The following is a 12,878-nucleotide window of genomic DNA, read 5'->3' on the forward strand; positions in this document are numbered from 1 at the left end:
AAATTTAGATTGAGACGGAAGATTCAAACATGTGAAGATCAATAGAAATGCCATAAAGCTGGATGAATCCCAAATGTGAGAGGAAATTAAGAGAAAATAAAAATGAGGGAGGGTGGGTGGTAGCAAAGGATACCTCTGCTGACTCTTGGGTTTGCCAATTTATGGAAGAGAATATGAAGAAATTCTGATCTGATTCTGTTCGTATTTTAGGTCTTAGATCTTTCTGGAAATATTGAGTAAAAGGCTGTGAAATGCAAAAATGTTCAGCGTTTGCTTGAACCTGCCAGAGCTGCAAGATTTCTTGTTGAGAAACAAGATTTCTTAACAGCTCTGCACTTCAAAGGCTTCCTCTTAAGAAGCCTGAACAATGCAAACTCTGGGGACTATGCAGATCTCCACTTTCTCAATCAGGGAATCCTGCAGTTTCTAGCTACCTGCTGAAAAATGCAGTCTTTGGAGCCAGACATCCAAGGTTCCAGTAAGACTGGGAGGTGAACTCTATAAAGTTCTTTTTCCAGGAAGCACTTTTAGACCTTAATGGCTTGTGCAAGTCATATGCTTGGTAAGTGGCAGAAACATAGTACCTACCTATAAGAAACTCTGAATCCCTAAAAATCTACAGATGCAGCCACAAGAAAATGTTTCAGGAAAGAGTCAAGTATTTTTTCCAAATAATTAAAAGGCATATATGATTTGTTAGGAATCAGGGACAAGGAGAAGATAAACAAATTATCTGAATGAGGAAGAGCCTCATGGAAACCAGATGGTCATCACTATAGTAGCAAACCCAAGATTTCTGGCTTCTTTGCTCTTCCATTTGTATATTCAAAACTCAAGCCTGGACATTTACTCTATTCTTCATAGCTGGATTAAATCAACAATTTCCTATATATTTGTCCTAATTTCAAACTCTACATACTTATGCTTCCTTCTTAATATTCTTCCCCCAAACATTCAGATAAAACAAAAATCAAAGTGCATGCCTCCCTTCATAAATCATCTAACAAATCTATGTAGTTATAGGAACATGTTCAAAACTTTCTAATTCCTGCCTTGCAACTGAACCCAAAGCTCTGTAAGAGACATTTTTTCCTTACCACTAGGCTATTTCTTATAAGCAACAGATTATTAAAAAGGGGTTTTCAAAAAAAATGAGTAATTTTGTTTAGAATCTTTAAAGCATCTTTAGAATGCTACTGTAGAATTTATGAAAATGTTCTCTCCTAATCATTACTGTGGGGACCTGGGTTCTGAACAAGTAGGGGCATCATTTTGTAAGTTCCATATATCAGGCTGCTCTTAGGTTCTGAAAAAGAAAGAATGGCAATTTGTTAGGACCATATGTTTTAGACCACATTGGTCAGCTTTCTCAAGCCTGTGTCCATTAAAACTTCCCCAAGCTACCTGGCCATACTAGGTCACTATGTGGAAAGAACACAAAGGAGCAATGGAAAGATATTTTATACCCAACAGCCAATCATTTAAATCATCAGAAGCAGGAACCTCTCTATATAATATATATTCCCTCCCAATATAAACTGTCTTATAATCTTGGGTAGGGTACATCTCTTGCAAGAGACCACCCTGGAGCTGTTGGTACATAGAGTAAAGTTTTGTTTGCACTAATTGTGTGGTCTTGTCCACACAACTCTGGAACTGAACAATTATAATTAGAATCTTTCTCAATATCTTATAGTTCTACGGGTAAAGATAAACCCATGACTTTATCTTCACCATGCCTTAAAAATAAGAAAAACCTAGTGCATGGGAGAGATATTGCAGCAGGTATGGTGTTTGTCTTACACATGGCTGACTCAGGTTTGATACCCAGTATCTTATATAGTCTCCCGAAATGATCATTGAACACAGAAAAAATCCTGAGCGCTGCCAGGTATGCCCTCAAAACAAAACGAAAAGTAAAGAAAAAATTACTTAGGTTGGGAGTTTTGCAATTATCAAGGTCTGCTAACTGAATTCAATTCTAACTGGAACTGTGAACTTTGGAAACTTAATTTTCTAAAACACATTTAATTGAAATAGGGGAGTAATGTGTGTGTGTGTGTGTGTGTGTGTGTGTGTGTGCACGCGAGTGTTATAAGAATCCTGCATAGTTCCAGAAGTTCAACTACAAAGTAAATGTACTTTGTATGCTCTCAATCATAACATTTTTCCATGATAACATTTTAAAAAAGGACCCAATATTTTGTCGAAGAAGCCTAGATTATGTACTGCTTTCCTAATCAAGTCTAATCTTTCAAAGTCATTTTCTCCATATAAAGGTCTACCATCTTTTGTGTAAACACTTCAATTGTTCTGAGTAGGTCCTCATTTCAGGTACACAAAATCCCTACTATTCTACCCAAAATACTCATTTTTTTTATTACTTCTCTCCAGTCTAAATTCACACATTTCCATTTAGGGAAGATCTTTTTAGAAAGATCAGTGTAGACTGACTTTTCTACTTTTCTCTAAAATATTACTTAAGTGCACATTTTATTTATTTATTTTTATTTTTTTTGTTGTTTTTTTTTTTTGGTTTTTGGGCCACACCCGGTAACGCTCAGGGGTTACTCCTGGCTATGTGCTCAGAAGGTGCTCCTGGCTTGGGGGACCATATGGGACACCGGGGGATCGAACCGCGGTCCGTCCAAGTCTAGCGCAGGCAAGGCAGGCACCTTACCTTTAGCGCCACCGCCCGGCCCCTTAAGTGCACATTTTAAAGACATGTGCCACTAAAAATTCTTTCCTTACAAAGTCAAGGTTGATTTCCCCATTATGAAGTCTAAGTTTAATGCAGAAAAACAAAGAACCTTGATTTGTTCACTACTCCTTTTATCTATGCCTAAAACAATGCTCTGACATACTGTAGAACCCACAGTCTAAATATCTGCAGAATGCATGAATCAATGATATGAAATTAAAATGCTCTGTAGGCACTTATCATAACTAGATGGGAAGTATATATCTCTTGAAGAATGTATAAGTCATATAAATATACCAACTATATAAATATAAATACATAAATATTACATAACTATTTAAGTATAATATAGTAAAAATAGAATTACAATATAAGCAGACAATTTGAAATTGAATGTGATATAACTTTGGTATATGGGATAGCATTTTATCAAGACTATGAATTTTTCTGGGATAAAGGGTAATAGAATTCCTGAATGGGTAATCACTATTTTCTGAAATGTAACTCAAAGCACCAGTACAATTCCTGGTATCTTCTATATACTTGTTGAATTCATCTGAAACTAGAAAAAAAAAACTCTAGTTATAAACTCCAGCATCATTCAAACTATATTTAAGCCATATTTACTTATTTATAAGTATCATTTAAGTAGATGAATATAAATTCTTGTCATCTAATTTCCAGTGATTTACTGAAATGCTCTATTTAAAAATGTCAAGTGGCCATTAGCAATAAACCTGCAGAATTTATCTGCCATAATATTCCTACTTAAATATTGTCATTGCATTAATTCATTTTATTGGTTTATTTATTTTTTAAATCTTTCTCAAATCCCTCCAAGATTTTAACAGCAATTTGTTCTTAATTTAAGGTGATTAAAACACAGGATCTGCAAAGGGAGAGAAATAGCCCAGTCTTAGGGAACTTTACTATATATCAATGCTAGCAGGGGCTATGGACCCCAGTGTGACACTGGAGAAAAAAATTTTGAAATAGGATTTTATAGGACAGAAAAAGACTGAGAGGAAGTCTAGCTAATACCTGCAAAATTCGCCGTTTCCTTTATTCCAAAGTTTATTTCTGTTATCCCGCCTACTTAAAACTCAACATTACTAGATCATAGAACACTTCTGTGAACACAAAGGCATTGCAAATGAAACTAAATATACACATACATATTTATTTCTATCATTCATTTAGTTATATTGTTTTTTCTTTATTCTTTTCCCAAACACATTCAGACCTAAGAAAAAACTATGAACCTGCCCAAGATGAAGGTCATTCCTCTTTATATGTGGCAAAGAGAAGATGGAATCATCCTTGTGCAGGAGCCATGCTAATCTTCTCTGTATTGTTCCAATTTTAGTATATGTGCTGCTGAAGCAAGCACATGAGAGAAGATGGAATCATATATGTGGTTATGCCTGAGCAAACTGGAATTTTCCCTAAAGAATCTCATGTCCAGAACTCTGAGCTCAATATATGCATATGTGCATACAAGTGTGTGTGTGTGTGTGTGTGTGCATGTACAATAATTTGGTAACTGTTCTTTCAAAGGTGACCATCAGCAAATACACAATCATATAGAGCTTCTAAAGTGTCGTTGCTGGCATAATGGGGATTCCTCAATGTCTGGCAGCAGCACCATTTCTAGAACTTAAATGTTAGCAAGAGTGTGATTTCTCCAAGAATGGGTTCCTCTGTGGCACTTGGAAATAAGCAGTGCCACAGAATCACAGACAAGAGCTCTTTGACACTTCCTCCCATGAGCTGTCATTGATTTTATTCCTAAGACATGCTTTTCCAATGTATCACATCAGCTACTCACCACAAGAACCCTTCAAAGCTTTGAACATCCTCTCTTCATCAATTCTTGATGCAGAAACCCATCACTAAGAGCTAGATGGGGTTTATTTAATGTGACAACTTAATTAGGATCATGCTCTAATACAGTCAACTTGAATCTCAGAATCTTTATCCTAATAGCCAAGGTGTTCACACTGAGCTTCACAGAAGAAGAATAGGAGATCTGGAATAGTCCAGAGCCTTTGGCCCACAGTCTAATTCAATACTTGGGTATGAAATGAAGAAGTTTTTCTCCCAGGGACAGAGGTGAGGGAACACTGGGTTTTGTTCTAGGTGAGCACTGCTGTCCATGATTATCATGCTCAAATTAGAATGTGTTTGGTTTGTTGTTATGTTTCAGTTTTTGTTTTTGAGAGCTAAGGCTCACAACAGTTCTACCACTGGGCAACATCCTATTCCCTAGAATGTAAATTTGGGTAGAAATCTAGTGAATATAGCCAAAGAGAGTTCACTGAATTGAGCACATACCTTAAGTGGGGGGCTAGGTTGATCCCTGACCCCACATGGTGCTGTATGAACCATCCATAAATAGAGACCCCCAAGCAGGGAGTAATACCACCTGCACCCATTCAGCAATCCTCCAAAGGAGTTCTTATGCATCAGTTTTATTCCTTAAGTTTTATTTACGTTTTTTATAAAATTTAAAAGACAATAACAAAACACTGATTAACATGGACCTAGATGTTATTTCTGGAATTTCAGGCAATTTTATACTCCAGAATGGTTTGACTTTTAAAAACGAGTAGCTATAACTTTTATTATAGTGAATAAAATACTGATTGCTTTTAGGTAAAAGAGAAACTTCAGAAATGTGACATTTACAGAGAGGCTTCTACATCTTAACAGCTTTTCTACTTTCAAGGAGAACACACACATACACACACACACACAGACTGTCTTTAAAACACAACCTTATTTATAAAATAAATGAAAGGTTCATTCAAAAATCTTGGTTATGAATATCTGAATTCAACTCCCAAACTCCTAAACCAACTGCTTCCTTCCTTCAATAAATTCATTGCCTCACATTTCCATTTTTCTTTATCTATATATGCTGGAACTGGACTCCAGACAGCCACCTTGCTGTAAAAGGACTTCTCAAAACTTCAGAGAGTTTTGCAAGTTCAGTCCATCTATACACGTGGCACTAATGCAAATTCTCCTTTCAGGACATAAAGGAGAAAAGGCCCAAGTAGTGGGCAATTTTTGACACGTGGGTCATTGAAGCAACACAGACATGTAGAAGGGTGTTCAGCTGGGTGGTCAGAGATGAAGGGCCACTTGGTCACAATGGCAGATTTACATCTTTAAGTGATATCCTGTAGCCAAAAAAGAGCACATGGCCACATCCCCTCTGCACATTATGCTGGCTGAAGAAAATACCCTAGTATTTATGTGGTGCTTAGTGCATCTGCCTTCTTGGCCTTCTGGCCCAAATCATAGTGATCGGAGCTATTAGGATGATTTCCCTATTTGGCTAGGTTTTAAAGACTATAGTTTTACAGTCAGTGGCAGATGACCTCCTAATGGTGTTTAATGGTTCTCTTAACTAATTGTAGAGTACCTTGAATGACCCAATGGCTAAGTACTAGAGAAATGCCAGCTTTAATCATTTAACCCTGCATTCCTCCTTGCATTACTTTCTTACAATGACATTCTATTTTTTATGAATTGGTAAGAACAGGGAGAATAAAAGGGGGAAGTGGTAAGACTTGTTAAGCACTGGGCTAAAACACCAGTGGGCTTGTCGAATACTAGGTTAGGAACCCTGGGCATCACATCTGCACCACACTGCAGGGGAGAAAGTAGCATCCCCATTTAGCATAGAATTAAAAGGTATAGAATCATTACCTCTAGCATGGGAACAGGCAGTGGAATTAATATGTGAGCTCACTGAATCAGTGCTCATGCATTTTCAAGGAGTTTCTCAGCAAGAAAAATACTGTGATTATCTCTTGATGACATGGGCGGCTACAAGAAACATGAGCGCATGAGCCCACAGAAGCTGGATAGCTTCCATAGAAATCTCCTTGTTTTGCTTTCATTATGCTACTGGTTTGATTTTTGACAAAATATTTTGAACCCACAAATGAGTTTCACAGATCAATGGATCAAGGGGCATAGAGATGACCTAAAATCTGAGATGAACATGCAAGTTTCAGGCACGTATTAGGGGAAGGGAAATAATTAGGAGTAGGGGGTGAGGACCTAGAAATACAAAGAAAGAAAAAAAGGCACCAGTCATTGATAACCCTATACTGAATTCTTTTCTACTGAGAGGAAAACCCAATTAGAGCTTGGAAGCAAGGGGCAAGCAGCTGGCTGAGGAAGGCAAGTGAAGTAAAGTTAGAACAGAGAGATTCTTGGCAAGGAAGTTTCTCGCCTTGGGAAGTGGTGATAAATTCTGCAAGGTTTATGTCTGCAGACGAGGGAAAAATGTCTGCGCTTCACATAAAATTAACTTCAATATAGCTTCTGGGAGATCCTGCTGTCAGAACTCTAAATAGAAAAGGGGAACTCAGACTGGAGAGTGAGCAAAGAGAAACTCAGGGAGATGATGAGTGAAAGAGAGATAGATGGAAGAGAGAGATGGGAGAGAGAGAGAGAGAGAGAGAGAGAGAGAGAGAGAGAGAGAGAGAAGGAGTGAGGAAGGAAGGAGGGTGGGGAGGGAGAAAAGGTAACTGGGTAAGAGAAACAAGGATAAAGGCTTCAAGAATACCAACTTTTCCTACATCCTGACCTGAATCTAACCAATGGCCTATTTTTTCCTTACCTGTTTTGATACCGTAGTCAAATGACGTGTGTCTTGTGAATGGCCACTTAGAATTTTCTACCTCTTAAAGTTCTTCTCTGTAACACCATAGTACAATCAAACTGGAAGAAGAAAATGTCTTCACTTTGAATGTATTGCCCAGCTAAAACTGTGGTATTTTCAGACAAGAGCATTTACATTTAGAATTTTTTTAATATTTATTTTCTAATATTGTAAGGGATTGGCTTAACAATGAAGGCTATATTATTTTGGGAACCCTAATTTCTGAGGAAGATGTGTTTTGTTCTGGAATAACAAGAGTTTATAAAGATTCAAACAGGGTAATCAGCTGGATAAGCTGCTTTCTGTGGTGTTAGCTACAAGTCCCTCCATATGTAAATGGCAGACTTGAAAATGAAGGTCTAAATCACCCTCCTAGTAAACTTGTTCATCTTTAGCCAGGTTTGCCAAAATCTACTCTGGCCTCCACCACACAAAGGAAGCCAAGAACTTGATGCAGGCTTTAGGACTAGTATTGTAGGTTAAGCCACAAAATCTAATTACGAACCAAATTCAGATATTTCCTTAATGAAGTTCTTTTTCCTCTTTGGAATTATAACTCAATTTCACCAATAGAAATTTTAGCACTTTCTTCATATTTATTTACTTTTCCAGACTTATTTTATTTCCATTAATTAGGCTTTGCACTACCTATATGACAAATATCTCACTGAGTATCAACTATGAAGGGAAGACACTTCTCTCAACAATCCAACAAGTCTCAGGAAGATAGATTGGGGATGTGTGTACCTCATTCAATTTTATTCAGTTCCTATGGTGAGATAATGAACAAACTCACTTCCTAGGACTTGTGTTTGAGTTCAATTAGATTAGAATTCTTCAATCCTTTTAAAACTATTGGCCAGCAAAGTAGGCAGTTAGAATCATGGCACTAGCCCTGTGGTTTTCAACCTATCTTTACCCTCAGATCAGCACTGTAGGGTAGTTCATCTGAATTAAATTTTACAGGTTGTCAAAGGTTTCAGTCTATGTCTTGAGGCATCAATCATGGTTCCCAACATACACTATCCTTATTGCTAGCAGGGTACCTAGGTGTTTAATAAGCATTGGCAGATTGAAAACTGGACTCATATACTGCTTAATGTAGTAAGAATCTCTTTATTATGACTGACTTCATCACTGCTTCCATCCATGAAATGGGTTTTGGAGAGGTGTGTGTGTACGTGAGATTGAGACTAGTCACTACTCTTTGCAAACACCTAAGAAGCCCTGGACATTTTTGAAGTTGCTATTTGTAATAGCTATGTGTGTTCACAAAACTCAGCAGGCTAGGGAAAATAGAGCACCCTGGCGGGGAGTTGCTTCCAAAGAGATACATAATTTTGGAAAAAATCACTTTCTAGACTTGCATGAACAATTCTTTCTTGACAAAGGAGAAATCAACTAAATCCTGTAGCTCCTTTTATTTATTTTAATTTATTCTTTTTTTTTTAAATAAAAGTGAACTGTGTGTGATTCTATGTCATTTTCTGAGTAAGGTTCTAAAAGCTTTTTAGAAATGCAGATTGGTTAAGTTAAGCTTGAATCTGCTTTTCTTTCTCAGCTTTCCTAGGTTGGTTGGTTAATGTAATGAACATAATAACCATCATTGGTAACACTGTCTTGACTTCCAAAGGCCAGGCAATTTTAAAGTGTATCTCCATGACTTTTCTCATTTATCACTCACAACAAGCTAAGACATTATTAAAATTTTTTCACCAAATACATACATACCAGCTTGCCTAGGGCTGAAGAAAAAATATCAGGTGGTTTGAACTCACAGAAAATAGCTAACTTGAGTATCTACTGCAAAGGAACAGAATTCTGCCTGACTGGACAAAGGTCTGGTTTTCTTTTCACTCAAGGACCCTGGAGGTCTGAAGTCAGCATTCTAAATAAAAGTGAAGTCTTGGTTTTCCCCTTGCCATCTGCTGTGAGTAGTCCCATTTTGACTGCCCCCAAACTACATTTTTAAACATGTCTGTAATTCCCAGGACCATAAAATTCTGCTTGAGTTTAGTTCCACCCAGAGACTAACAGGCAATGCCTAAGGCAAATGGCCAGAACACTCTGATCCTTGCATTCTCTGTAACATTCTTGTCAATTGAGAAGAAATACAAAGGCCTATGGGGGTGGGAGAGAAAGCGATAGCACAGCAATAGATAGGGCATTTATTGCACACTCCCAGACCAACCTGGGTTCGAGTTGCAGCATCCTATATGGTCCCCTGATCCTCCCAGGAGTGATTTCTGAGTTAAAAGCCAGGAGTAACCCTTGAGTGCTGCTGGGTGTAGCCCAGAAAGGAAGGAAGGAAAGAAGGAAGAAAGAAGGGCCTACTCCCAACTTTATTTTTAAATTCCCTACATTTTCTAGAACAGAAAGATCCAGAAAGATCCTATTAAAAAAAACCTACAAACCAAGCCATAGTTAATTTAGTGTTGTTATTAAATTTTCCCACTTGGGGAATTCCTTTTCTTTTTACATTCCATTAGACATTTCTACCCTTCAAGTTTAACCATCTTTATTAAAATATTGAAGAACAGAGACTCACTGTCATGGCTGCTTCTTCGTCAGTAAGAACTTTACAATCTCTCAATTTAGATGTGGTGATAAAGTGTGTGTGTGTGTGTGTGTGTGTGTGTTTACTATGCAATTGCTGACATATGGCAGCAAAGAGGATATTGACATTTGTGATTCAATACTCAAGACTATCTGAATCTTTTAGATTCCTTAGACTATAATGAATAGTTCTTATTCATTAAGAACTTCCCTTTCTACCTCCTTCCACCTCCTCATCCAAACTTAAAAGTATTCTTTGGTGGTTAAGAAAACTAAAACTGAAAGAAAAAATAGGAGAAAGACTTAGCACAAGGCTTGTAGTTTCGAAGAAGTGACAACCCCTCTGTGGGGAAGATCAACTTATCACATTCTTGAGGCTTTGATGGGGTCTAGACAGAGATTTGTGATCTCTTTGAACTCATGAGGCTTCTAGCTATTGAGTTGGACAGACATTCACCAGCAAAGACAGAACAGAGAGCTCTCCAAGGCCCATAGTCATTTTCTCATTATTACCAAGTGCAAAACTACACCCTGCCTGACTGTCATGCTCTACACATTTGATGCACTGCCACTGTATATTCCTCACCATGCACACCCACCAGCCTGTCATGAATGTGCATGAGATTCCTAAAAGCTACTCCATGTTATTTGACATCACTCTAAGTCTGCTGAAGATGAAGCCAGATTTCTTCTCTGCATTTCCTCTTAGCAAAGTTTACATTCCCAGGAACCCAGGCAAGTTAGACATGCTTCTCAACTGAGGCTATGTTGTTATAAATGGATCTCTTTTCTTTTTCTTTTTTACTTTTTTCGATTTTTGGGCCACACCCATTTGATGCTAAGGGGTTACTCCTGGCTATGAGTTCAGAAATTGCCCCTGAATTGAGGGGATCGAACCACTGTCTGACCTAGGCTAGCACTTGGAAGGCAGATGCCTTACCTGTAGAGCCAACTTTTCGGCCCCTGGATCTCTTTTCTATAAGTTGTTCTCAAGTGGACATATTCCAAAAGTCCAATGCCCTTCACAGAAATAATTTTTTTATAAATAATTTTTTTAGGTACGTAGTGACATTGAATCAGGGGCATTCCCACCACCAGAGTTGTCCTCCCTCCACCCCTGTTCCCAGAGTGCATCCTATACTGAATCAGTCTTTGGATTAAGAAAACAGGTTTTCAGGCCTGGAGAGATAGCACAGTGGCCTTTGCCTTGCAAGCAGCCGATCCAGGACCAAAGGTGGTTGATTTGAATCCCGGTGTCCCATATGGTCCCCCGTGCCTGCCAGGAGCTATTTCTGAGCTGACAGCCAGGAGTAACCCCTGAACATCACTGGGTGTGCCCCCCCAAAAAAATAAAGAAAGAAAACAGGTTTTCGTCCGTTCTTCTTCTGTTAATAGACTTAATGAAAGATAGTCCTGAGTCCTCAGTCTCAAGTTTCATTACTAAAAAGCAGTTACAGCAACTGACTTTCTAAAGAAGTCTCAGCTCTAAAAATCACACTTGGTGGATCTTCTTCAGAGAGCAGCTAATATGACTAGGATATTGAGAGATCTGTTTCTCTGCACTGGTACAATGTAGTGTGTGCAGAAGGAATGTGGATGGGCATTAAGAGAAAACATGATTTCTAACTGGAAGGTAAATGCTTTTGACTCAGAAGCCACTGCAATAAAACGGGCTGATTAGGGGCTGCAGAGTACAGTGCTTTCTTTGACATAGCCAACCTGGGTTTGATCCCCTGCATTTCGAATAGTCCTTGAGACCTGCCCAGTTTGATCTCTGAGCACAAGAGAGACAGTAATTCTCGAGAGCACAACTGATTATGACTCCTCAAACAAAAAAATAAATAAATACAAGAATTTATTGGGTGCTATTCTTATAAACATCAGCAGACACCTGAAGGTTCATTACAGCTGAGTATTTATTCTATGATCTGAAATTTTGGATGAAAAGAAAATGGTTTACTCATTAAGGTGCTTTCAGTGTACACTGACCTTATTGGAAATACGTTGTGGGGAGATGGGGAGAAGCATGCCTTTGCATTTAAATAAAGGAAAGAATTAATAATTTTTTATCTACCATTCAGTTTCATTACATTAACTAAATCCCAGTTATTTTAGCCAGTGAATACTGTACAGATCATTTTCTATTTATCCAACACATAATGGATCCCAGACCCATCTTCATTCAGAAGCAGTTAATTTCAAACTTTGCTGAGATTGTTCTTTCCTCTGAGTCCCATTACCAACACATGATTGTCACGGCAATGTGGCTTTCCTGACACATTGGTGTTAAAAGGCAGTGACAGAGCCAAGAGGAGCAAACCGGAGCCATTTATATATACTGTAGAACTATGCTGACAATCCAAAGGAACACGCCATCTGCATTCTGTGTGGCTGCGACCTAGTGAACTGTGGGTTTGCAATTTCTGAATTCGGAATGTCATGCCCGGCTCCACTTTAGGGATCTCCCACAGCTGCTACTTTGGCGTCTGTTGCCTTCAGAATTCTGATGCTGAAGTTAATGCATGAGGACATCCTTGTGTAGTGACAGAGACCTGGCAGCAGAGCCTGCTAGAGCGCCATCTATTTGTATGCCTGTCTTTACTCAAGCAGGGTGGCCTCTGCCCCTCCCCAACTCTCCCTCGTCCCCTTTGCAACTCATCAACCCCAGGCCTCAGACATTTACACCCCACACAATGTTCTCAGCAGGCAAGAGGAAAAGCAAAAGCAAATGCACTTTAGGTAAAGAATAGGAAACCTACACTAAAATGGCCATTACTGGGCATTTCAATTGCACCTGTGGATTCAGCTTCTGCTCCAAGTGCATGCAATGAATGTGGCCTGATTACCTTAATTTGATGATATTGGCATAATCACAATGAGAGGCAGTGTCTGCAAGATTGCCCCTGACTGCAACATATGGAAACAGAGAGATGGAATGTT

General features: G+C 38.5%; 1 protein-coding gene and 1 non-coding gene across 2 annotated transcripts in view; both read right to left on the reverse strand.

Moving 5' to 3' along the window:
• TENM2 (teneurin transmembrane protein 2) overlaps positions 1-12,878 on the reverse strand; it is a 1,185,834-nt gene that overhangs the window by 926,330 nt on the left and 246,626 nt on the right. The gene's annotated exons all lie outside the window — the stretch shown is intronic.
• Positions 3,990-4,091, reverse strand: LOC126012325 (U6 spliceosomal RNA). Its single transcript, XR_007496840.1, has one exon. It is a non-coding gene; the product is annotated as a U6 spliceosomal RNA (small nuclear RNA).

The sequence above is a fragment of the Suncus etruscus genome, chromosome 6 (genome assembly GCF_024139225.1).
Source record: "Suncus etruscus isolate mSunEtr1 chromosome 6, mSunEtr1.pri.cur, whole genome shotgun sequence".
Taxonomy (NCBI): Eukaryota; Metazoa; Chordata; class Mammalia; order Eulipotyphla; family Soricidae; genus Suncus; species Suncus etruscus.